The sequence below is a fragment of the Chlorocebus sabaeus genome, chromosome 21 (genome assembly GCF_047675955.1).
Source record: "Chlorocebus sabaeus isolate Y175 chromosome 21, mChlSab1.0.hap1, whole genome shotgun sequence".
NCBI lineage: Eukaryota > Metazoa > Chordata > Mammalia > Primates > Cercopithecidae > Chlorocebus > Chlorocebus sabaeus.
In genome coordinates, this window is record NC_132924.1 from 20,855 (window position 1) to 46,203 (window position 25,349).

General features: G+C 40.5%; 1 long non-coding RNA gene across 8 annotated transcripts in view; it reads right to left on the bottom strand.

Annotated features, from left to right (window-relative positions):
- Window positions 1-25,349, bottom strand: part of LOC119625951 (uncharacterized) — a 48,217-nt gene that overhangs the window by 17,647 nt on the left and 5,221 nt on the right. For 4 of the 8 annotated variants that reach the window (XR_012090087.1, XR_012090092.1, XR_012090090.1 and 1 more), the window contains exons 2-4: window positions 20,896-21,057; window positions 3,374-3,470; window positions 233-368 (exon numbers count right to left, since the gene is read on the bottom strand). This is a non-coding gene — a long non-coding RNA (uncharacterized lncRNA). Of the gene's footprint in view, window positions 1-232; window positions 369-3,373; window positions 3,471-5,945; window positions 5,993-16,771; window positions 16,817-20,895; window positions 21,058-25,349 lie in introns of all 8 variants that reach the window. The other 4 variants (XR_012090088.1, XR_012090089.1, XR_012090093.1 and 1 more) reach the window with 3 other exon arrangements.

The window sequence follows — 25,349 nt, forward strand, 5'->3', positions numbered from 1 at the left end:
GCAAATGAAAAGGTTTTCTTTTGAGAAATGTCTGTTCATATCCTTTGATGGGTGCAGCACACCAACATGGCACAAGTATACATATGTAGCAAACCTGCACGTTGTGCACATGTACCCTACAACTTGAAGTTTAATAATAATAAATAAATTTAAAAAAAAAAAAGAAAAGGTTTTCAACATCACTCATTACCAGAGAAAGGCAAATAAAAACTACAATGAGATATCATCTCACCCCAGTTATAAAAGCTTTTATCCAAAAGACAGGCAATAACAAATGCTGGTGAGGATGTGGAGAAAAAGGAATCCCTGTATACCGTTGGTTGGAATGTCAATCAGTACAGTCTCTATGGAAAACAGTACGGAGTTTCCTAAAAAAAAAAAAAAAAAAAAAAAATAGAACTACCACATGATCCAGCAATCCCACTAGTAGGTGTATACCCAGAAGAAAGGAAAGTAGTATATCAAAGAGATAGCTCCACTCCCATGTTTGTTACAGCACTATTCACAATAGCCAAGATTTGAAAGCAACCTAAGTATCCATCACCAGATGAATGAATAAAGTAAATGTGGTACATATACATGATGGAATACTATTCAGTCATAAAAAATAATGAGATCCTGTCATTTGCAACAACATGGATGGAACCGAGGACATTATGTTAAGTGAAATAAGCAAGACACAGGAAGACATGTCTTCACTCATTTGTGGAGCTAAAAATTAAAACAATTGAACCCATGGGGATAAAGAGTGCAATGTTAATCACCAGTAACTAGGAAAGGACTGGGAGGGAGAGAAGTGGGGATGGTACTAATATATAAATAGAATGAATAAGATCTAGTATTTGATAGCACAAAAGGGTGACTACAGTCAACAATAATTTACTGTACATTTTAGAATAACTAAGAGTATAATTGGATTGTTTGTAACACAAAGAAAGGATAAATGCTTGAGTTGACGGGTACTCTACTTACCCTCAAGTGATTACTGCACATTGAATGCCAGTATGAAATATCTCATGCACCCTATAAATATATACACCTACTATCTATCCATAAAAATTAAAAATTTAAAAACACAGGCCCAGTGTGGTGGCTCATACCTATAATCCTAGCATTTTGGGAGTCTGAGGCAGGTGGATTACCTGAGGTCAGGAGTTCGAGATTAGTCTGACCAACATGCCAAAACCCTGTTGCTATTAAAAATACAAAAAGAAAAAAAAAAAAAAATCCCAGCTACTTGGGAGACTGAGGAAGGAGAACTGTTTGAACCCAGGAGGCGGAGGTTTCAGTGAGCCAAGATTACACCATTTCACTCCAGCCTGGGCAATAAGAGCTAAACTCCATCTCAAAAAAAATAAATAAAAAAATAAAAACACAACAAGTTGTTACTTCACCCATGCTAAAATGACTATTATCAATAAGACAAACAAGTGCTGGTGAGGACATGGAAAAAAGAGAACCCTTGTACACTGTTCGTGGCAATGTAAATTAGGATAGCCATTATGAAAAACAGTATGGAGTTTCTTCAAAAAATTAAAAATAAAACAACGATCATATGATCCAGCCATCTCACTACTGGATATGTTACCTCCAAAAAATGAAGTCAGTATGTCAGAGAGATACCTACACTACCATTATTCACAAGAGCCAAGATATGGAAGCAATCTAAGTGTCCATGAATAGATGCATGAAGAAAAAACTGTGGCATACGTATGCAATGGGATACTATTCAGCCTTAAAAATCAGGAAATTCTATCATTTGCAGCAACATGGATGGAACTGGAGGACTTTACACTAAGTGAATACATCAAGCACAGAAAGACAAACAGTAAATGATCTCACTAATAGATCAAATTTTTAAAAGTTAAACTTGTGGAAACAGAGAGTAGAATTGTGGTTATGTGAGTTAGGTAGAGGGTATGGTAGGAGAGATGTTAGTCAAAGGATACAACATTTTAGTTAGATACGAAAAAGTTAAAGAGATCTATTGTACAACATAGTGACCATGTTAATAACAATATTTTATATTCTTGAAAATTGCTAAGATAGATGTTAAGTTTTCATCACAAAAATAATTGAGATAACACATATGTTAATTAAATCAATGTAACCATTCCACAATGTATATGTATTTCAAAACAATATGTTGTACATGAAAAGTACATACAGTTTGTCAATGAAGATTAATTAATGAAAAATAATTTGTATGGCTCTCTCCTATATTTATCATGTCTAGAAAACTGACTACAATATATGGTTTATTGTGATTAATACTGTGACCAAATTTAATACATCCACATATAGTATAGTTACATATTTTATAACATAAACTAATATGTAATACAACATAATACAACAAATATTAAAACATTAAATTTTAAGTATCTTTAACAAATTTTAAAATTTCTAATATGTCAATTTACTAAAAACATCATTCGGGGCTGGGCACGGTGGCTCACGCCTTAATCCCAGCACTTTGGGAGGCTGAGGCAGGTGGATCACCTGAGATCAGGAGTTCGAGATCAGCCTAATACGGTGAAACCCTGTCTCTACTAAAAATACAAAAATTAGCCAGGTGTGGTGGCAGGCGCATGTAATCCCAGCTACTCGGAAGGCTGAGGCAGGAGAATCACTTGAACCCAGGAAGTGGAGGTTGCAGTGGGCCAAAATCGTGCCACTGCACTCCAGCCTGGGTGACAAGAGCAAAACTCTGTCTCAAAAAACAAACAAAAAAACAAAACATATCATTTGGAAACCAGTACAAGTAGAAATTTTCCATTGTCCAATAATTAGTACCACAAGTATATGAATCAGACAATAAATTACTGCTTACTACACTATTCTAACTTAGTATGATGCTAAATAATTATATAAATGTCAAAGGTATAATCTTTAGCCAAAGGTAAATTGTACTTTCTTGTTTTAAAAAGTTTATCACTCTTTTTTCTAGTGACCAGTTTAAAATGGTTTCTACATTAGGTAGTAATGAGTTTATGTAACATGTCTACACACTAGTATTTTTGCTTCCATTTTGTTTAAAGTGCTTTCCAGCATTCTCAATGTCATGATTGACACAGAGACAGATAGTATGTACATGGCGCATTGGGAGCACTAGGATAAACAAAGAGGTTCTTCCCAGACTCTGCAGATTTTGGCTTAAAGAGCTTTCAGCAAACTTCTATGAGAATGAATCATGGTCAAAGTAAGCATTAGTTTAAATAAAACAGAGTTTATGTTCCTCATTAGTAACTGTTAACTTACAGATTACCAGAGTTACCAATATTAGCCCAAGTTAAAATGTTACTTTGAGACTATGAATGACACACATATATTTAACTTAATCATTCCAAAGCCTGCCCTCTTTCATTTTTACCTTGCAAAACTCCCCAAGGGTAGTGACGGCCTCTGACCATCCTTTCTGCAACTTTCACTTCATCTATACTCCCCACCACAGCAAAGGGTAACAGCACCTAGAAAACAAGAATATCAATTGAATTCTCTAGCACCAATAGAGCTCACTCTATTACTCTCACTACTGTTATAAAAATGACAGTGATGATGATATTGTAATAAACTTAATTAGGGATCTACCCTGTATCTCATTTTAAGACTTAACAATATGCGCCAATTAGTTTCTGTCAGCATCAGTCTCAGGCTGTGCACACAGTTGGAAACTGTCTACTGAGCAGAGCCTAAAGCAAGGTATCCTGCTGTGGGAAACACAAAGAAAAAAGATTTTTAGTAGACATCATTTTTCTCACACTATCTTTACCCTGAACCATCTTTACCCTGAATGTTGAAGAAATAACATACAAATAACTTGTAACTCTGGTATAAAGTTCAAAGACAAAAATATTAAAAATAACAACTATTAGAATAATTAATGGATACAATATAAAATGTATTAATAAGCAATACTGTATATACCTCGATAAATTATGTTTTTTTTTTGAGACAGAGTCTGGCTCTGTCACCCAGGCTGGAGTACAGTGGTGTGAGCTTGGCTCACTGTAACCTCCACCTTCCAGTTTTGAGCAATTCTCCTGCCTCAGCCTCCCTAGTAGCTGGGATTACAGGCACCTGCCACCACGCCTGGCTAATTTTTGGATTATTTAGTAGACCCTGAGTTTCACCATGTTAGCTAGGCTGGTCTTAAACTCCTGACCTCAGGTGATCTGCCCACCTTGGCCTCCCAACGTGCTGGGATTACAGGCATGAGCCACCATGCCCGGCAAAAAGAATTTTTTAAATTTTATGGTACTTAGCATTTCAATTCAGAAATCTATTTAGTGTTTCAGTTATCTTAAAATAAACGAGGTGTTTCACACACACACACACACAAAATAAGAAATAAAAAAAAGGATGTGTAAATAATAAGAAAAGAGAAATGGAACAAATGGAATTAACAGTTACAGTTTAGACTCCGTGTTTCACATCCTTTACAAAGATTTTGGCACTTACACCTCACAAAAAAAAAAAAAAAAAAAAAAAAGCCGGGCGCGGTGGCTGAAGCCTGTAAACCCAGCACTTTGGGAGGCCGAGATGGGTGGATCACGAGGTCAGGAGATGGAGACCATCCTGGCTAACACGGTGAAACCCCGTCTCTACTAAAAAATACAAAAAACTAGCCGGGCGCGGTGGCGGGCGCCTGTAGTCCCAGCTACTCGGGAGGCTGAGGCAGGAGAATGGCGTAAACCCAGGAGGTGGAGCTTGCAGTGAGCTGAGATCCGGCCACTGCACTCCAGCCTGGGCAACACAGTGAGACTCTGTCTCAAAAAAAAAAAAAAAAAAAAAAAAAAAGGCTTAATAGAGGTGTCATTGATCCCATAGCATAGATAAGTTAACAGTCTCAGGGAAGATGAGTGAATTGCGCAGGATCTCTTGGCTTTTAAGTAGAGAAGATAGGATGGAAATCTAAATCTACATACTTTCAAAATTTATCATCTTTCAGCCAGGCATGGTGGCTCATGCCTATAATCCCAGCGCTTTGAAGGGCCATGGTGGGCAGATCACCTGAGGCCAGGAGATTGAGACCACCCTTGCCAACATGGTGAAACCCCATCTCTATTAAAAATAGAGAAATGAGTTGGGTGTGGTGATGGGCATGTATAATCCCAGCTACTCAGAAGGCTGAGGCAGGAGAATTGCTTGAATCCAGGAGGCAGAGGTTGCAGTGAGCTGAGATCACGCCATTGCACTCTGGCCTGAGCAACAAGAGCAAGACTCCATCTCAAAATAAATAAATAAATAAAAAGTAGTCATCTTTCACATTTTAAGCTAATATGTTAGGTATTTACTACCAAAAAATATTTATACAAATAAAGAGTTTAATCATCTTTACTACTGCCCTGACTCTAAAACCAGAGACAACACAGCATTCCGCATCCAACCCCCATCTATTTGTTTTGAGGCAAGTGCATTTGAGAGTTGGAGGCTCCCTTTTAACACTCAAGACCTACTTGTGAAACAGGGGCCCTGCCTTCGATGCAGCAAATGGAGAAGATGGGGTCCCTGACCATCCTTGCCTAGTTCATGAGGCAGTGGCTCATTATGTGGGGAAGCAATCCAAAGAACCTCAGACTGCTGCTCCTCCACAATGAGCTCTAGGTTACCAGCGGGTGCCTGAAGCTTGGGGGGGGCGGGGGGGGGGGTAACCTGTCATTGTTTCCACCCACAATTACAGAACACTGCCTCAGAGATTTTGCCTTGGAGGGAAACAGGCCATGAAACAGAGAAAGCCCATCCAAAAATTTAAATGTCATCCCAAGGGACCTGAACAGCCAAAAAAAAAATTGAAAAGAAAGACCAAAGTTAGAGGTCTCACACTTCTAGAATTCAAAACATATTACAAAGCTACAGTAATTAAAATAGTTTGGAAGTGGCATAAAGACAGACAGGTAGACCAATGGAATCAAATACAGATCTCAGAGTTAATCCTTCCTTACCTATTCTTCTATTGATAGACATTTGGGTTGCTTGCAGCTCTCAGCTACTGTGAATAATAACACAATTTATATGCCTTTACAAGTATCTAAGACCCTGCTTTCAATTCCTTCAGATATATACCCAGAAACAGGATTGTGAGATCATATGGTAATTTTATTTTCAATTTTGTAGAAACCACCTGTATTAGTCTGTTTTCACACTGCTGATAAACATATACCCGCAACTAAGAAGAGAAAGAGGTTTAACCGGACTTACACTTCCACATGGTTGGGGAGGCCTTAGAAGCATGGTGGGAGGTGAAAGGCACTTCTTACACAGCAGCAGCAAGAGAAAATTAGGAAGAAGCAAAAGCAGAAACCCCTGATAAACGCATCAGATCTTGTGAGACTTATTCACTATCACGAGAATAGCATGGGAAAGACCAGCCCCCATAATTCAATTACCCTCCCCTGGGTCCTCCCAAAACATGTGGAGATTCTGGGTGACATAATTCAAGTTGAGATTTGGTGGAGACACAGCCATACCACACCACCACCGTACTGTTTTTCATAGTGGTTCCACATGAGAAAAACTATAAAACTCCATTGAAAAAACCAGGGACAGGCTGGGCGCCGTGGCTCACGCCTGCAATTCCAGCACTTTAGGAGGACAAAGCAGGTGGATCACCTGAGGTCAGGAGTTCAAAACCAGCCTGGCCATCATGGTGAAACCCCATCTCTATTAAAAATACAAAAAAAAAAAAAAAAAGAAAGAAAGAAAAAGAAAGAAAACAAAAGAAAAACTCAGGGACCATTTAAATAAATGGAGAGACATTCCATGTACATGGATAGAAAGACTCAATATTGTCAAGATGTCAATTTTCCATAACTTAACCTATGAATTCACCACAATCCCAATCAAAATTTCACCAAATTATTTTGTAAATAATAAACTAACTCCAAAATTTATATGAAAAAGCAAAAGAACTAGAATAGCCAACATAACATTGAAGAACCAAGTTGGAAGACATACTATTCAACCTCATGATTTACTACAAATCCATAGTAATCAAAACAGCATGGCATGAGCAAAATGATAGACAAACAGATCAATGGAACAGAATAGAGAGCCCAGAAATATGCCTACACAAATATAGTCAATTGATATTTGGCAAAGAAGCAATGGGAATTCAATGGAGAAATGATATTCTTTTCAACAAATGGTGCTGGAACTGGATATTCACATGCAAAAATAAGAATCTATAAACAGACGTTAGATATTTCACAAAATTAACTCAAACCAGATCATAGGCCTAAATGTAAAGCATAAAATGATAAAATTCCTGGAAGATAATGTAGAGTCCTAATTAGGGAAGGGGAGTCAGGCTGGTGGGAGCAGGGGAAATCAAAAACAGGGAAGCAGATAAGCTACAAGTCTTTCTTCATAATTCAGAACACACAGCCCGCCTGCACAAACAACGCACAATCTTCCTGTGCCTGGCTACCAGCAGACCCTCGGTTGATTAAAAAAATGGAAAGTTAGCTCACTGCACTGATAGCGGCAGGAGGCAGACAAATGCCTAGGCAGATAGGGGCAAGTCCCCAGGGAAACCCCACCTCCAAGCCAAGGACAGTTTAAACCCTGAAAGCCAAGCTACAAGTCAAATCCATGGACTGGACTGAGAAGCTGCCTCCCTGCCTGGTGCTCTTTCCTCTGACTGATCCCCACCCTTCACCTGGTTTACATACACCTACACTTCCTAATTGTTTTTTCACATTGTTGTGCCCACCTTTGGGTGGTGCCTTTGTTTTAACCTTTTTGCATACTCATAAACCAATCAGCATGTACTCCCCTGTTCTGAGCCCATAAAATCCCGGGGCTTAGCCACACAAGGAGAGAAACTGCCCCCAGGTCCCCTCTCCAATGACAGCTATTCCATCACTCAATAAAATTCTTCTCTGCCTTCCTCATCCTTCAATTGTCAGGGTATCCTCATTCTTCTTGGACATGGGAAAAGAGCTCATGAACCCCCCATCTCAGGTAGAAGCTGTAACACGGCAGGCTGGGGCATGCTGGTCCAGCCACAGGCAGAGCCGCTGTGCAAGCCAGACTGGGCCAAGTGAATGGAAAGCCTCCTGTGTGGCAGGTAGCATGCCCAAGCAAGGCCCAGGTGGGTTTGTCACTGGCCAGAGGTCCCTGGCTGGCAAAATGACTGAGAATAATCTTGCATCACAACCTTGGCATTATCAGCACTACAGAAAGCCCTCTTCAGCATACAGCCTAAGAACTAGCCTATAAAATCTCAGGCAATCCTTTGTTTGCAGTCAGCTTCTTTCTTGCAAGCTGCCTATTGCTTCCCTAGCAATGTATTTTCCTACTTTCTTTAATAAGTCTACCTTCCCTACCTACAACAAGGTAAACTTTTTTTTTTTTTTGAGAGAGTCTCACTCTGTCACTCAGGCTAGAGGGCAGTGGTGCAATCTTGGCTCACTGCAACCTCTGCCTCAACAAGGAAAATTCTTTTTTTTTTTTTTTTTTTTTTTGCAGACAGAGTTTTGCTCTTGTTGCCCAGGCTGGAGTGCAATGGAGTGATCTTGGCTCACGGCAACCTCCGCCTCCCAGGTTCAAGCGATTCTCCTGCCTCAGTCTCCCAAGTAGCTGGGATTACAGGCATGCGGCACCACACCCAGCTGATTTTGTATTTTTAGTAGAGGCAAGGTTTTAACCATGTTGGTCAGGCTAGTCTCAAACTCTCGACCTCAGGTGATCCACCCACCTTGGCCTCCCAAAGTGCTGGGATTACAGGCATGAGCCACCAAACCCAACCGATAAATTCTTTTATGCCTACACCACCAGTCCACAGGGTCATCATTCCCTTGCAACAGATAACATAAAAGGAAATGTAGGTGACTTTGGGTTTAGCAATGACTTCATCGATATAATACCAAAAACATCATCGATGAATGGAAAGAATTGATGAGTTGGACTTCATTAAAACTAAAACTTCTGCTAGCAAAAGACACTGTTAAAGATAACAAGATAAGCCACCGACTGAGAGAAAATCTTTACACAACACACACTTCAAGAAGCACTGATGTCCAAAATATACAAAGAACTCTTAAAACTCAACAACAAGAAAATGAACAACCCAATTAAGAATGGGCACAGGCCCAGCACTTTGGGAGGCCGAGACGGGCGGATCACAAGGTCAGGAGATCGAGACCATCCTGGCTATTACGGTGAAACCCCGTCTCTACTAAAAAATACAAAAAAAACTAGCTAGGCGAGGTGGCGGGCGCCTGTAGTCCCAGCTACTTGGGAGGCTGAGGCAGGAGAATGGCGTGAACCCGGGAGGCGGAGCTTGCAGTGAGCTGAGATCTGGCCACTGCACTCCAGCCTGGGCGGCAGAGCGAGACTCCGTCTCAAAAAAAAAAAAAAAAAAGAATGGGCACAGGATCCAAATAGCCACGTCAACAGAAAAGATATTCAGATAACAAACCAGCATGTAAAAAAGATGATCAACAACATATATCCTCAAGGAATTGCAAATTAAAATACATGATACTACACATTTATTAAATTTCCACCCACTGAATCTAAAATAAGAGTTAAAAAAATTTTTAGGTCAGGCACAGTGGCTCGCCCCTGTAATCCCAGCACTTTGGAAGGCTGAGGTGGGTGGATCACCCAAGGTCAGGAGTTTGAGACCAGTCTGACCAACATGGTGAAACCCCATCTCTACTAAAAACACACAAAAAGTAGCCAGCTGTGGCGGTGCACACCTGTAATCTTCAGCCTGGGTGACAAGAATGAGACTCTATCTCAAAAACAAACAAAAAAAATTTTTTTAATTTCCAAAATCCAAAACACTGACAACACCAAATCCTGGGAAAGATAGAGAACAGCAGGAACTATCGCTCATTGCCTGTGGGAATGCAAAATGGCATAGCCACACTGTAAGACTGTTTGGCAGTTTCTTTCAAAACTAAATGTACTTTTACCGTATGATCCATAAGTACACTCATCAGTATTTATCCAAATAAGTTGAAAACTTGCATCCGTACAAAAGCCTGCACACAAATGTTTATAGCAACTTTATTCATAATTGCTAAAGCTTGAAAGCATCCAAGATGTTCTTCAATCGGTGAGTCAATAAACAATCTGTGGCATACCTAAACATGAAATATTATTCAATAATAACAAGAAATCAGCTACCAAGCCACCAAAAAAGACACAGAGAAACCTTAAATACATATTTCTAAGTAGAGTGAAGCCAATCCGAAAGTTCTACATGAACTATGACTCCAACTATATGATATTCCCAAAATGGAAAATTATGAAGAGTAAAAAGATCAATAGTTGCCAAGGGTAAAGGGAAGAGAAGGAGACAGAAATGAATACGTCAAGTACAGGTGATATTTAGGGCAGTGAAACTATGGTGAATGTTACTGTACTATGGGATAGAGGTCACTAGACATCTGTTCAAACCCATACAATGTTCAACACAGTGAAGAATTGTCAGATACGAACTTTAGTTTACAACTTACCAATATTGCCTCATCAAGTGTAACAAATACACCACACTTAAGGCAGGATGTTAATAATAGAAGAAAATCAAGGGAGAGCCTTAAGATGTCTCTGTTCTTTCTGCTCAATTTTTCTACAAACATAAAACTACTCCAAAAAAACTAGTCTTTTACATTTAAAAAGAAGGATGGGGCCGGGCATGTGGCTCACACTTGTAATCTCAGCCCTTTGGGAGGCCAAGGCAGGTGGATCATTTGAGGTCAGGAGTTTGAGACCAGTTTGGCCAAAGTGGTGAGACCCTGTCTCTACTAAAAATACAAAAATTAGCCAGCCATGGTGGCAGGTGCCTGTAATCCCAGCTACTCAGGAAGCTGAGGCAGGAGAATTGCTTGAACCCAGGAGGCGGAGGTTTCAGTGAGCCAAGATCATGCCATTGCACTCCAGCCTGGGCAACAGAGTGAGACTTCATCTCAAAAAAAAAAAAAAAAAAAAAAAGAAGGATGAAGGTTGGGGTAAAATAAAATTATAAGGAGACTCCAATAAAGGCTAAATTGTAGTCCAATTAGTTTGCAAGAGAGAAACAAACAATAAGAAAGCTGGGAGGAGGCATCCTGGGGTTGCAACAAATGTCAAACACTGACCTCAGAAATCATTCCTTAAAAGGAGACATAATTTGATAGAATTCATTTACAGAACATTATCTTTAACAGGGCAGTGCTGCAAACAACTGAGCAATCAGCTGGCAATTAGTGGAGCTTATCAGCTGGGTATGATCATGTGAAAAGAGAGAGGGCAACCAAAATCACTTCACTCAGTGTGGCTATGGGCCTGCCTAAAACTACACCTTAATAAGGAGCAACATCAGAGGCTTAACATTGTAGGAGGAGAAACAGACTTTACTCAAACAATTCCGCCAGTTACTGAACAAATACATAACAATAACAAGCTCTAGGGGAGGAGATAGAACTCGCATCCCAAGTTGTTACAATGCAGTATCTAAAATACCCCATTTGTAACAAAATATTACATGGAATGTATAAAATAAAATATACCCCTAAAAAAAGAAACAAAGTTGTCAACAGAAACTGGCTGTGAGACTGTTCAGATATTGGATTTATTAAAAAAATATTTTATTTCCAATAGTCATTATAATTAGGTCCACAGATCTAAGAGAAACCAAGATTAAAGAATTAAAGGAGAGTGACACCTGCAAGATAAGAGACTAGGAGATCCCACTTCTTATCCCCCGAGAAAATACTAATTTGGCAAGCATCTATAGACAAAAGTGCCATTGCGGGAGCTTTGGGATCCAGATAGCAGATTATGATATTCTAGTATATCTGAAGACCAAGGAAAGCCCCTTTAAGAAGACAGACTCACACCTTAGTAGGAAATACATTAAGGGCAGACTCAGCAGACCTATAAGCATCCGCATTTCTCTGTGGACTTGGCTTCAACCGCACACGCCCGAAGCACTGAAGCTCCTTGTCCAAAGTCCTTCCATGAGCTTCACCCACATACAGACTGACTGCAGAACTCACAGAAGACCAGGACCCGATCCATCCCACATGACCATGGTCCCTAAGGTAGTTACACCAGTTGGGAGCCTAAGATGAGAGTGTCTTTACCTAATAAAACAAGTCTGTAAAGATGAGAAGACAAGATTGCTCCTTTAAATAAGCAAAGACCAATGCAAGACTATGAAGATCATGAGGAAGAAGTCAAACATGACCCCACAAAAACAAAAAGAGAAAAAAATCGCTAATATAGAGCCATTAACAGGTCCCAAAATAATGAAGATCCATGTGCTACTTGAAAAAAATTCAAAATAATTATGTTTGTCTGTTTTGACAAGAGTCTCGTTCTGTCACCCAGGCTGGAGTACAGTGGTGTGATCTCAACTCACTGCAACCTCCACTTCCCAAATTCAAGCGATTCTCCTGCCTCAGCCTCCCGAGTAGCTGGGACTACAGGCACGCACCACCATGCTCAGCTAGTTTTTGTATTTTTAGTAGAGATGGGGTGTCACCATGTTAGCCAGGCTAGCCTCAAACTCCTGACCTCAGGTGATCCGCCCACCTCAGCTTCCCAAAGTGCTGGAATGACAGGTGTGAGCCACCACAGCCAGCAAAAATTCAAAATCACTGTCTAAAAAAAAAGCTAAATAAGCTTCAAGCAAATACAGATAAATGACAAAATGAAATCAGGAAAACAATACATGAACAAAATTAGAAGTTCAATCAACAAATAAAAAACACACAAAAATTCTGGCTCTACAATGTAAAATAATTGCACTGAGAATTTTAGTGGACAGCTTCAATGCAAGACTCAATCAAACAGAAGAAAGAATGAGTGAACTCTAAAACAAATTATTTGAAATTATCATTAGATGAACAAAAACAAAAAGGATGGAAAAAGTGAAGAGAGCATATGGAACTTACAGAAAATCGTCAAGAAAACCAATGTACGCATTATAGAAATCTCAGAAGGAGGCAGAGCTTGCAGTGAGCCAAGATCACTGCCACTGTACTCCAGCCTGGACAACAGAGTGAGACTAGATCTCAAAAAAAAAAAAAAAAAAAGAAAAAAGAAATTACTCATTTTGCAAACTGAACCTTTGTATACTCTGACCCATATCACAAAGAGAATTCTGAAAGCAGCAAGAGAAAAACATCTTGTCCCATATAAGGGAGCCTGCATAAGACTATCAATGGACATCTCAACAGAAATCTTGCAGGTCAATAAACAGTGGGATGATTCAATGTACTGGAAGAAAGAGAAAGACCAAAAGGAATACTTTATCCCCAAAAAACTGTCCTTTAAGAACAAAGGATGGGCTGGGTGCAGTGGCTCACGCCTGTAATCCCAGCACTTTGGGAGGCTGAGGCAGGCAAATCACCTGAGGTCAGGAGTTCAAGACCAGCCTGGCCAACGTGGCAAAACCCCGTCTCTACTAAAAATACAAAATTTGGCCGATGTGATGGCAGGTGCCTGTAATGCCAGCTACTCAGGAGGCTGAGGGAGGAGAATTGCTTGAACCCGGGAGGCAGAGGTTACAATGAGCTGAGGTCCTACCATTGCACTCCAGCCTGGGCACCAAGAGCAAAACTCTGTCTCAAAGAAAAAGAATTAAGAACAATGTTCCCATCTGATCATTTCAGCTGTGGCCTGGCACTCTTCTGAGAGCCCAGCCCCAGGTACTTGCAATCAGCCCTGGCACTGCTGTCGCTTTAGCATTCTGCAGTTGCCTGAGCATTCTTCCTGCCCCTGCCTAAGTTTTCTGCCAGTTGTGTGGGGGCCAGCCTGCCCCTCTCTATCACAGCCAGCATCTGAACCCTGGGTACCTGAGGACACATAGGCCAGCCTGTTTCTGATCCAGTCCCTCCAGTACTTATGCATGCTATCTAGAACAACATATAGGGATCTGAGAATCAAGAAAATGGCTAGCCCAGTCCACCATTGGCACCTGATCACTCCTTCTAGAGACTAAGGCTGTGCTAACCCAGCTGGCCGACACTACAACAGCTGAAACCCACCCTCCTGTGCTGAAAGGTGAAGCTGCTTCCCCTATGTACACAAAGTAGCAGTGTCCCTGCATGAGAGAACAGGCAAGCCACAGGGCTGCCTATATTGGGCTGAGAGAGGAGGTCCTACCCTGAGGTTGCTCCTACGAAGAGTCACCAGACAGGCATTTTCAATAGCTCTTGGCTACATTATGACCTGGAGGTAGATGACAGTGTCTGTCTGAACTAACAGTCATGAGCTCTGTGGGACAGGGGTAGGATAGGGAAACAGATCATGTTCCTACCTACATAGGAGGCAGAGCTGGTACAGCTCCTCCCTCCCTACAGAGACCTGTGAGCATTTCAACAGGAGCTGCTCCAGCCACCCCTATAAAGGCTACTCTTCATGTTCATCACTGAGATGTTGGTGGGTAAGCTTTGTGGTCCAGCTCTGCCCAGCTTTGTCTTCCCCTCTGGGCTGAACAGGCAACTCAGAGTTTAGGCATTACATAAAGCAGCCTATCACCTGAAACAACAGAGACGAAATCACAGTAAACAAAGATCAGGCCGGGCGCGGTGGCTCAAGCCTGTAATCCCAGCACTTTGGGAGGCCGAGATGGGCGGATCATGAGGTCAGGAGATCGAGACCATCCTGGCTAACACGGTGAAACCCCGTCTCTACTAAACATACAAAAAACTAGCCGGGCAAAGTGGCGGGTACCTGTAGTCCCAGCTACTCGGGAGGCTGAGGCAGGAGAATGGCGTGAACCCGAGAGGAGGAGCTTGCAGTGAGCTGAGATCCGGCCACTGCACTCCAGCCTGGGTGACACAGCAAGACTCCGTCTCAAAAAAAAAAAAAAAAGATCAAACACACACCATCCACTTCTGCCACTGCTGGCTCTTACTCATAAGTGCCACTTACTGGCATGGAGGTTAAATGGCACAAACCAATTCTACTGACAGAAGGGTACAGGGCTAAAGAAACAAAGCCAAAGCCCCCTACCCTATAGATGCTATAGTTACACCCACAAGGGGGAAAAGCCCCATCTAAATTAAAGTAAATTCAAAAATAAGAAGTGACAACTTTCCCGGATGAGAAGAAACCATCATAAGAACTTTGGCATCATGAATTAAAAAACAAAACAAAACAAAACAAAAAAATGCAGAATGTTTTGACATTACCAAAGGATGCACTAGCTCTCTAGCAATGGATCCTACCAACCAAAATGACAATTCTGAAATGAAAGATAATGAATTCAAAATATGGATAAGGAAGCTCAATGAGATCCAAGAGAAGACTGAAAATCATCACAAAGATATCAGAACAATGCAGAATGTGAATTAAGTACAGATATCTTTAAATTAAAAGAATGGAATTTCTAGAAATGAAAAACACACTGAAGGATGGATTTACAGTTGAAAGCTTTAACAATAGGCTAGACTAAGCAGAAGACAGACAGAAAATAGAATCCCAGTGCCTCCTGGCTTGTAAAGTTTCTTCTGTGAAGTCTGTAGTTAGTCTAATGTGATTTCATTTATAGATGATTTGAAATTTCTCTCTTGCTTCTTTCAGAGTATTTTCCTTCTAGTTGACTTTAGATAGTCTGGTGAAGTTCATCTTGCAAAGTATTTCCAGGTGTTCTCTGAGCTTCTTGCATCTGGATGTGTACCTTTCTAGCAAGGCCAAGAGAGTTTTTCTGATTATTCCCTCAAATATGTTTCTAATCTTTTTATCTTCTCCTCTTCTCTCTCAGGAATGCCTACAACTCATAAGTTGGGTTGCTTTACATAATTTCCTATTTCTTGACCTCTTATTTATTTAAATTTTCTTTATTTTTTACCTGCGTTAGTTCAAAAAACCTGTTTTTTTTTTTTTGAAAAGATAAGAAAATTGATATGGTGCTAGGCCAGGCACCATGGCTCATGCCTGTAATCCTACCATTTTGGGAGGCTGAGACAGGTGAATCGCCTGAGCTCAGGAGTTGGAGACCAGCCTGGGCAAGATGGGGAAACCCTGTCTCTACTAAAATACAAAAAATCAGCTGGACATGGGGGCAGATGCCTGTAATCCCAGGTCCAGGAGGCTGAGGCATAACAATTGCTTGAACCTGGGAGGCAGAGGTTGTAGTGAGTCAAGATCGTGCCACTGCACCCCAGCCTGGAAAACAAAGTGAAACTCTGTCTCAAAAAAAAAAAAAAAAAGAAAGGAAAGAAAATTGATATGGTGCTAGCTAGATTAACCAAGAAAAAAGAAGATTTAAGTAAGCACAAGCACAATCAGAAGTGATAAAAGTGACATTACAACTGATACCACAGAAAACAAAAGATCAGAAACTAATATGAATATCTCTATGCATACAAACTAGAAAACCTAGACAAAATGGTTAAATTTATCCCTCCCTGCTCAGATGTGGCTTGAGCCAGAGGCGCACAGGGCCAGAGATGCTGCAGAGCTTCAACCCAGAGCAGCTTGGAGGCAGTGAATAATAGCTCTTCAAGTCTGCAATAAAAAATGGCCTCTTCTAGAGAATTGTTTGAACCCGGGAGGCAGACATTGCAGTGAGCCGAGATGGCGCCACTGCTCTCCAGTCTGGACAACAGAGCAAGACTCTGTCTCAAAAAAAAAAAAAAAAAAAAAAAGCCTTTTATAGCTTAAATTACAAAAGTAAACTAAAAGACTTACATGTTTTTCTTTACCCCAACTCATTCCTTACATGTAGACTCAATCTTTTCAGCATTTGCTTTACTGGTTTAGTAAAAGGCAGGAAAAACACCTCTGTGGTAACGAGAATATTATCCAACTGTATGTCATTTACCTTATTGTAAATACTGGTGAACAGCTGTCAATAAGTTTTATATTCCTTAAAAAAAGAAAGAAAGAAAATGGATAAATTCCTGGAAACATACAACCTCTTAAGACTGAACCAGAAAAAAAATAGATATCCTAAATAGACCAATAACAAGTAATGAAATAGACTCAGTAATAAAATAATTTCAAACAAACAAACAAAAAGAACAAATGGGTTTACAGCCAAATTTTGCCAGAAGTACAATGAAGAGCTGGTATCAATCTTACTGAAACTATTCCAGAAATTTATGGAATTTTTCTATTGGAAGAATCAATAACATTACCAAGACCATATTAACCAAAGCAACCTAAAGATTCACCACAATTCCTATCAAATTACCAATAACATTTTTTACAGGATTAGAAAAAAACGTTCCTAAACATCATATGGAACCAAAAATGCATCTAAATAGCCAAAGTAATCCTAAGCAAAAAGAACTAAGCCAGAGGCATCATGTGTCTGACTACAAATTATACTATAATGCAATACTAAATAAACCAGTATGGCATTGGCACAAAAACAGACTGATTGATTAATAGAACAGAATAAAGAGTCCGTTGCTAGGAAGGATACAGCTAAAAAAGGGAGAAAAAAATTGTGAAAGAAAAGAGAATAAAGAACCAGTAATGAAGCCACATGCCTACATCCAGGTGATCTTTGACAAAGTTGGCAAAAACAAACAATAGGGAAAGGGCATTCTATTTAATAAATGGTGCTGGGAAAACTGGCTACCCATAGGCAAAAGAATGAAACTGAATCCCCATCTCTTACCATATGCAAACTTTAACTCAAGATGCATTAACGACTTAAATGAAACACCAGATGCTATAAAAATCCTAGAAGAAAATGTAGGAAAAACTCTTCTAGATATTGGCCTAGGCAAATAATTCATAAATTAGTCCTGAAAAACATGCAACAAAACCAAACATACACAAATGGGACTTAAACTAAAGAGCACAGCAAAAGAAATAATCAACAGAGTAAAGAGACAATCTACACAACAGGAACAAAATATTTGCAAACTTTGCATCTGACAAAGACTAATATACAGAATCTATAAAGAACACAAACAACTCAACAACAACCAACAATAAACAACCCCATTAAAAAGACTGCAAAGGATATGAACAGACATTTCTCAAAAGGAGACATACAAGTGGCCACCAAACATATGAAAAATCACTCAACATCACCAATCATCAAGAAACACAAATTAGGCCGGGCGCGGTGGCTCAAGCCTGTAATCCCAGCACTTTGGGAGGCCGAGACGGGTGGATCACGAGGTCAGGAGATCGAGACCATCCTGGCTAACCCGGTGAAACCCCGTCTCTACTAAAAAATACAAAAAACTAGCCGGGCGAGGTGGCGGGCGCCTGTAGTCCCAGCTACTCGGGAGGCTGAGGCAGGAGAATGGCGTAAACCCGGGAGGTGGAGCTTGCAGTGAGCTGAGATCCGGCCACTGCACTCCAGCCTGGGCGACAGAGCGAGACTCCGTCTCAAAAAAAAAAAAAAAAAAAAAAAAAAGAAACACAAATTAAAACCACAATAAAGGCCGGGTGCAGTGGCTCACACCTGTAATACCAGCACTTTGGGAGGCCAAGGCAAGTGGATCACCTGAGGTCAGGAGTTTGAGACCAGCCTGACCAATGAGGTTAAACCCCAACTCTACTACAAATACAAAAATTAGCTGGGCGTGGTGGTGGGTGCCTGTAATCCCAGCAACTCGGGGAGCTGAGGCAGGAGAATCGCTTGAATCCAGGAGGCGGAGGTTGCAGTGAGCCGAAATCATTTCACTGCACTCCAGCCTGAGTGACAGAGCGAGACTCTGTCTCAAACACACACACACACACACACACACACACACACACACACACACACAAAATAAGATATCATCTTACATAATCAGAATGGCTACTACTGCAAACACAACAGATGTTGGTGTGGATGCAGAGAATAATGAATGCTTATTCACTGTTGGTGGGACCATAAATTAGCACAATCTCTATGAAATACAATATAGAGATTTCTCAAAGCACTAAAAATAGAGCTACCATTTGACCCAGTGATTATACTAGGCATGTACCTGAAAGTAAACATTATATAAAAAAGTCACTTTCACTCATATGTGTATTACATTCCTACTCATAATTGTAAAGTCATGGAATTAACCTAAATGTCCATTAACAGTGGACTGGATTTTTTTAATGTAGTATATATACACCATGGAATACTATGCAGCCATAAAAAAAAGAAATCATGCTCTGTGCAGTAACATGGATGGAGCTGCGGGCCATTATCCTAAGTGAAATCACTCAGAAACACAAAATCAAGTACCACATGTTCTCATAAGCAGGAGCTAAACAATGAGTACACAAGGACATAAAGATGGAAACAATAGATAACAAGACTCCAAAAGGCAGAGATTGGGAGGAGGCTGATGGTCAAAACATTATCTACTGGTAGTGAGATGTGATCACAGCACTGCACACCAGCTGGGACAACAGAGTGAGACCATGTCTCAAAAAAAAAAAAAAAAAAATGATCTGTTGGGTACAAAGTTTACTATCTCAGAATAGTTACACTAGAAGCTGAATCTCACCATTATGCAATATATCTATTTGACAAATACGCACTTACACCCTCTGAATCTAAAATAAAAAACAAAGGAAGTTTATAGTAGTAGACACCTACATCTCTTAAAAAAAGATCTCGCCTGTGCATGGTGGCTCATGCCTGTAATCCCAGTACTTTGGGAGGCCGAGGCAGGTGGATTGCCTGAGGTCAGGAGTTCAAGACCAGCCTGGCTAACATGGTGAAACACCGTCTCTACCAAAAATAGAAAAAAAATTAGGGTATGGTGGTGCATGCCTGTAGTCCCAGCTACTCGAGAGGCTGAGGGAGGAGAATTGCTTGAACCTGGCAGGCGGAGGCTGCAGTGAGCCGAGATTGCGTCACTGCACTCTAGCCTGGGTGACAGAGGGAGACTCCAACTCAAAAAAAACCAAAAAGATCTGAAATAAACAACCTAACCTTACACACACACACACACACACACACACACACAAATAAGCAGAAGGAAAGAAAAAACAAAGATTAGAGCATAAATACATGAAATATTTAAAAAATTTTAATCGGCCAGGCATGGTGGCTCATGCCTGTAATCCCAGGAGATCTCTTGAGTTCAGGAGTTCAAGACCAGCCCACCCAACATAGTGAAACCCTATCTAAACTAAAAATACAAAAATTAGCCAGGCGTGGTGGCACGCTCCTGTAATCCCAGCTACTTAGGAGGCTGAGGCAGGAGAATCACTTGAATCCGGGAGATGGAGGTTACAATGAGCCAAGACTGTGCCACTGCACTCCAGCCTGGGCAACAGAGTGAGACTCTGTCTCAAAAAATAAAACAAAAACATTAATCAATTAAGCTAAGAGTTGATTTGGGGGAAAAAAGTCAAAATCAAAGCCCTTACCTTGACCTAGGACAAAAATAGAGAATATGTTAATAAAATAAGAAATGAAAGAGAAGACATTACAACTTATTACAGAAATAAACAGAATTATATGGGACTATTATGGACAATTGTACATCAACCAATTTGACAACTTGGAAGAAATGGTGAAATGACTAGAAACATATAACCTACCAAGACTGAATGGAGAATAAATGGAGAGTTTAAAGAGACTAATAACAAATAGAGAAACTAAAGAAGTAATTTTTCAAAACTCCAAAATATAGCCCAGGACCAGATTACTTCATGGGTAAATTCTACCAAACATTCAAAGAAATTTTAATATAAAACATCCTCAAATTCTTTGAAAAAATAGAAAAAAGAGGTAACACTTTCAGAGTCATTTTATGAGGCAGCATCCCCTTGATATCAAAGCAAGAAAATATACTTCCAAGAAGAAAATTATAGGCCAATATCCTTGAGGAACACGGTGCTTCAATTAAATTTAAATAAATCTGCTTACAAATATTCAATTCTCAGCAGAAGCTTTTCAAAATAAAGCAAATGTAAAAATTCTCACACTAGATTCTGGATAAACACTCATTTATAGCCTCTTTGTCAGATATTGTTACTGAAACTTACATTAATTGAGGAGTTTGCTTGAGCAGCAGTTTCTTCATCTGTTGGGAGCTGATATATCTGGATGCCATTGCTAATCAATTCACTCATTATCTTACTCTTAAACATCTGTAAATCATTTTTAGAAATTGTGTCTGCTTTGGTAATCAGTGGTACAATGTTCACCTATTGAAAAAGAAGACGAACAAAATCTCAGCATCAAGGATTCATCACTCATCCTGTAGTTTTTATAGTAAAGCTTCACAATCCCTGGCAACAAATTGCGTAACTAGATAATCACTGGCTGTCATGCCTTTCTTAAAAATTATTTTCCAAAACTATCAATACTTTTGAAGATTCATCTTTTATCCAAATTCAGGTTTAAAAGTCTTAACCTTGTTTCTCTTCTAAAAATCCCTTACACCTCTACACATATGGAGCTAGTAAAATGTAAATACCAGGACAAAGTAAATTATTTTTAATTTTATTTCTTATTAAGCTGAGTGATGAGACAAATTAAAATAACTTTCATCAAAATTGTGGAAGGGATTTTGCCTACATTCTACATCACTTTTTCCATCAATCAATCTTATTTAATGTCCCATTTTCACACACTCTTGCCCCACACCTAGATGTGTTTGCAGATAGATTTGCTTTTGCTTTTCAAAGATCACCTAAAAAGAATATAGACTGGTTACCATATTCTTTTCTTTCTTTTTCTTTTTCCTTTTTTTTTTTTTTTTTGGAGACAGTCTTGCTCTGTCGCCCAGGCTGGAGTAGAATGGTGTAATCTAGGCTCACTGCAACCTCCACCTCCCAGGTTCGAGCAATCCCCTGTCTCAGCCTCCCGAGTAGCTGGGATTACAAGCGCATGCCACTACACCCAGCTGATTTTTGTATTTTTAGTAGTGACAGGGTTTCACCATGTTGGCCAGGCTGGTCTCAAACTCCTGACCTCAGGTGATCCACCCACCTTGGCCTCCCAAAGTGCTGGGATTACTGGTGTGAGCCACGGCACCCGGCCTGGTTACCATTTCTAAAGGCGTGTGTGTGTGTGTGTGCGCGCGCATGTGTGCGTGTATAAGAACACCATGCAAACAAATATGTTTATTTTTCTTTTGTAAAAAGACATTATTTCCATATGGGAAGTTAAATATTTGCATATTTGAGGTCGAATTTTTACCCACAAAGTCTTTTCCTAGTGCTTCAATATGATCACTCCTGTCCTTTGCATTTGCACTTAAATAACTAAACTTTTCAGAAAATAACAATATACAAAATTATAAAACGTCTTATTACTGGTAAAATATCTTATTAAATCATAGCTCCACAAAATCAACATCTACAATATAGTAGAAATATATGAATATAAATTTTAGGCAGACTGCTTTCGTTTTAGATTGCTCAAAGCACATTTTTAAAAAAATCCATGGACAGGCCGGGCGCGGTGGCTCATAGTCTATAATCCCAGCACTTTGGGAGGCCGAGGTGGGTGGATCAACTGAGGTTAGGAGTTTGAGACCAGCCTCGCCAATATGGTGAAAACCCTGTTTCTACTAAAAAATACAAAAATTAGCTGGGCATGGTGGTGGGCACCTGTAAACCCAGCTACTCAGAAGACTGAGGAAGGAGAATCGCTTGAACCCAGGAGGCCGAGGTGGCAGTGAGCTGAGATCAAGCCACTGCACTTCAGCCTGGGTGACAGAGACTCCATCTCAGGAAAAAAAAAAGAGAAAGAAATGGAAATGTTCTGTCAATAATTCTTCAAGTGTTCAAATGTAAGGGGAAAAGCATTCATTGCAAGGAGAACTGACCAACTTGAAAAAGAAGACAAGCAGGGCACGGTGGCTCATGCCTGTAACCCCAGCACTTTAGAAGGCTGAGGCCAGCAGATTACTTGAGCCCAGGAGTTCTGGACCCATCCAGACAATATGGCAAGATCCCCGTCTCTACAAAAAACTAAAAATGAGCCAGGCGTGTGGGCACACACCTGTGGTCCCAGATACTAGAGGCTGAGGTGGGAAGATCCCTTGAGTCTGGAAGGTCGAGGCTGCAGTGAGCCTTGGTCATGCCACTGCACTCCAGCCTGGGCAACAGAGGGAAGCCTTGTCTCAAAAAAAGAAAAAAGACAGTAGCTACATACTCTATATATTGGTTTTGTGAAAATTAGAGATTTTATATATCTGGAAAATGGCTTCATGAAAACAGGTGACCATGAAATTAAGAGTGTGTATCCTGGCCAGGCATGGGGGCTCACGCATGTGATCCCAGTACTTTGGGAGGTTGAGGCAGGCGGATCACCTGAGGTCGAGAGTTCAAAACCAGCCATTTCCAACATGGAGAAACCCCACCTCACCTAAAAATACAAAATTAGCTGGGCATGGTGGCTCATGCCTGTAATCCCAGCTACTCAGGAGGCTGAGGCAGTAGAATCGCTTGAACCCAGGAGGCAGAGGTTGCAGTGAGCCAAGATCGTGCCACTGCACTCCAGCCTGGGCAACAAGAGCAAAACTCCGTCTCAACAACAACAGCGTGTATTCCTGACTATTGAATGTACTACTAATTAAGAACTTGAAGCAGCTCTTAATTTAACTAGAAATCTAATTTATTTCAAGTACTTAATGACATCTGAGATTAAATACAAAGTCTCTTTTCAGTTTGAACAATACACAGTGAAAGTGGAGACTCCTTGGATAAAGAGAACCCAAATTAGAACTTTTTCTCTCTTCAACTAAATAAAGTTGTCTCCAACTAAGTAAAGTTGAAGACAGCATGTTTTGTTAGGGCTGAGTGCAGAAAAGAATCTGACAATATGACAATTTCTGTTATATCTATATTGGCCTTCTATGTTTTAAAAAGAAGATATACTTTTAACCCTTTTTTTTTTTTTTTTTTTTTTTTTGAGAGAGAGGGTCTGGCTCTGAGACCCTCTCTGCAGTACAGTAGCATGATCACAACTCACTGCAGCCTCAACCTCCCAGGCTGAAGCGATCCTCCCACCTCAGCCTCCTGAGTAGCTAGAACTACAAGTACATGCTACCATGCCTGGCTATTTTTTGTATTTTTTGTAGAGACAGGGCCTCACTATGTTGTTCAAGCTCATCTAGAACTTCCAGGCTCAGGAAGTAGGGTGCAAAGGGGACTCTAAAGTACTCTGGAAGCCAGGTGTCAAGTCTCAATTTGTCCAAGATATCCTGCCCAAGATATCTTGCCCAAGGTAACAATAACCTGTGTTGGGCAAGTCACTTAACCTGTGAATCTCTGACAAAGCAAGGAGAAGTAAACTCTTCTACGTTCTTTCTTCTGGAGAAGGAGTTCTCTCTTGTTGCCCAGGCTGGAGTCCAGTGGCGCAATCTCAGCCAACTACAGCCTCTGTCTCCCGGGTTCAAGCGATTTTCCTGCCTGGGATTACAGGTGCCCGCCACCATACCCGGCTTTTTTATTTTAAGGCTCTTGTTGCCCAGGCTAGAGTGTAGTGGTGTGATCTCAGCTTGCTGCAACCTCTGCCTCCTGGGTTCAAGCGATTCTCCTGCCTCAGCCTCCCACGTAGTTGGGATTACAGGCACCCACCACCACACCCAGCTAATTTTTTGCAATTTTAGTAGAGAGGGGGTTTCACTGTATTGGCCAGGCTGGTCTCAAACTCCTAAACTCAAGTGACCCACCCACATCAGCTTCCCAAAGTGCTGGCGTGAACCAGTATGTCCAGCCCTAGGTTCTATTCTAATTCAAAAAGTTTCATTATCTCAATGGGATAGTAAATAGATTGTACTTTAAGATACAGGGGAGGTAATAATCCAACATTTTGATATGGGGGAGGTAGTAATTCAACATTTTGTAAAACATGGCAACTTTTTGGTGGACTTGATTTTCAAATGCAGTGCACCCTTGAACAACACAGGTTTAAGCTGCGTGGGCCCACTTACATGTGGATCTTTTTCAACCAAATGCAGAATGAAACCTGCATATATGGAGGCTCAACTTTTCATATACCCAGGTTCTGCAGGGCCCACAGTAGGGACTTGACTATGCCAGGAGTTTGGTAAAAACAGGGGTCCTAGAACCCATCCCCTATAGTATATGTCCTATACATATACCATAGGACAACCGGACTATTTTTATAGTTTTAAGAAACATAGATTTGCCAAGCCTATTAACCTTTCCAGATCATTTGTACTATGCTTACACAGAAACTCTTCTTTTTTTTTTTTTTTTTTTTTTTTTTTTTCAGAAACTCTTCTTAGAAGGGGTCTAATATATAGGAAATACTTACATAGAATATTTTGCATATTAGGACCAGGCACAGTGGCTGATGCCTGTAATCTCAGCACTTTGGGAGGCTGAGGCAGGTGGATCACCTGAGGTCAGGAGTTCAAGACCAGCCTGGCCAACATGGCGAGACCCCGTCTCTACTGAAAATACAAAAGTTAGCCAGACATGGTGGCGGGCGCCTGTAATCCTAGCTACTCGGGAGGCTG